The sequence below is a fragment of the Capsicum annuum genome, chromosome 12 (genome assembly GCF_002878395.1).
Source record: "Capsicum annuum cultivar UCD-10X-F1 chromosome 12, UCD10Xv1.1, whole genome shotgun sequence".
Lineage (NCBI taxonomy): Eukaryota > Viridiplantae > Streptophyta > Magnoliopsida > Solanales > Solanaceae > Capsicum > Capsicum annuum.
In genome coordinates this window covers 12,499,560-12,501,913 of record NC_061122.1, presented here as the reverse complement: position 1 = coordinate 12,501,913, position 2,354 = coordinate 12,499,560, and the positions used below count along the sequence as shown (strand labels likewise).

General features: G+C 35.3%; 1 pseudogene; it reads left to right on the top strand.

Annotated features, from left to right (window-relative positions):
* Positions 1 to 194: 194 nt before the first annotated feature.
* LOC107866041 lies at positions 195 to 2,332 on the top strand (annotated as a pseudogene).
* Positions 2,333 to 2,354: the final 22 nt, after the last annotated feature.

The window sequence follows — 2,354 nt, the reverse complement described above, 5'->3', positions numbered from 1 at the left end:
AAAAACGCTGCTGCCTATAGTATGTATAGTCAAAGTAAGGCAAACAATTACTTATTAGATAAATAAGGTTATATATACTCCTCCAAAATTGAAAAAGAAAATGGCTATGCTGACAGTCAACATACATACAACTTAAAAAAGAATAGAAAATTGGTTGTGTGACCCTTACCAAACTATAAATACTTGTCTTTGTCTTCCATTTATGTCATCAGTTTTCAAATTAAGAATTACATTCTTTCTTCCTTCAGTTTTCAAATTAAGAGTTACATTCTTTTGTTCCTTAAAAGAGTAGAAATTACTATCATTTTTAGCAATGGCCTCAACTGCAGTTTACAATAATAAAGTTAACCATATTGAAGAAGAAGAGATCATTCGCCCCGTTGCCAACTTCTCTCCAAGTCTGCGGGGCGATATGTTCCTTTCTTTCTCCATCGACAATCACGTAATTAATTAATATTCGTCATCTTTTTCTTCATCTTACCTTCTTAGTTTTTTTTTTTAATTTTATTAGACAATTTAGTTTGATTTCCTTTGGCTTTTGAATATATTTATAGGTCGAACAGAAGTATGCTGAAGAGATTGAAGTGTTGAAGGAACAAACAAGGAGTATGTTGTTAGCAACCGGAAGGAAATTGGAAGAGAAATTGAATTTGATTGATGTTATTGAACGCCTTGGCATAGCATACCACTTTGAGAAAGAAATCGATGAGATTTTGGAATAGATTTACAAAGAAAATTCAAACTTTGAAGGCGGTGACTATAATGATGATTTATGCACCTGTGCTCTTCAATTTCGATTGCTCAGGCAACATGGTTACAACATCTCTCTCAGTAAGTGCCTATTGAAGTACTATAAACTCAATGTTGTTGTGAGTGTGTGTGTGTGTCCATTTGATAGGAAGGCTAATATTGTGTATTCTTCCTTGAAAATCAGAAATTTTCAACAAATTCCTAGATGAAAATGGCAAACTCAAGGAGTCTCTTGCTAGTGACGTCTTAGGATTGTTGAGCTAGTATGAAGCTTCACATGTACGGACTCATGGTGAAGACATCTTAGAAGATGCACTAGCCTTCTCAACTACTCATCTCGAGTCCGCAACTCCACATTTGAACTCTCCTCTTAAGGAGCAAGTGACGCATGCCCTTGAGCAATCTTTGCACAAAGGTATTCCTCGAATTGAGATTCAATTCTTCATCTCATCAATCTACGACAAGGCGGAAACAAAGAATGATGTGTTACTTCGATTTGCCAAATTGGATTACAACTTGCTCCAAATGTTGCACAAACAAGAACTTGCTGAAGTATCAAGGTGGGAATATATAAATACGGTAAAACCATTTTGATTGATCATCTATCAAGTACTGATGTTAGTTTGTTATGCTGCAGGTGGTAGAAAGATTTGAATTTTGTGAACACACTTCCATATGCTAGAGATAGAGTAGTTGAATGCTACTTCTGGGCATTAGGAGTATATTATGAACCTCAATATTCTCAAGCTCGCGTCATGCTCGTTAAGACCATAGCAATGATCTCGATTGTGGATGACACCTACGATGCTTATGGTACAGTTGAAGAACTTGCCACATACACAGATGTCATACAAAGGTATAGACTTCATTAACTTACTCAGATATACCTTGAAAGTGAATATCATGGAAAGATTAAACCAAGCTTTTGATCATTATATTTATACTATTTTAAAATGCATAAATTTACCTTAACTTTGTCACCTTGCAGGTGGGATGTTAAGGAAATTGGTCGTCTCCCTGATTACATGAAAATCAGTTATAAAGCTCTTCTGGATCTTTATGAGGATTATGAAAAGGAATTGTCCAGCGATGGAAAATCTCATGTTGTCTATTACGCAAAAGAAAGAGTGAGTCGCAACGACCTACCCATCAGTTTACTTTTATCTTTGTTTTTTCCTCACGTCTTTTTGTGAATCTAAACTAGAAGTAATTGGGTTACAATTTTCTAACACTGAGAATTTGTATGCTTCGTTTCCACAGCTGAAAGAACTGGTAAAAAGTTACAATATTGAGGCAAAATGGTTTATTGAAGGACATGCGCCACCTGCTTCTGACTACCTGCGCAATGCATTTGTAACGACCACTTACTACTATCTTGCCACAACATCGTATTTGGGAATGAAGTATGCTAAGGAGCAAGAATTTGAGTGGTTGTCGAAAAATCCTGAAATTCTTGAAGGTTGTGTGACAATATGTCGAGTTATTGATGACGTAGCCACATACGAGGTATGAGACTATGAGTGGTATATCATAAAGTCATAACATTATATTATATTTGATTAAATAGAGTTTTGTGTTAACAATCGAAGAAATATAAAAGCTAA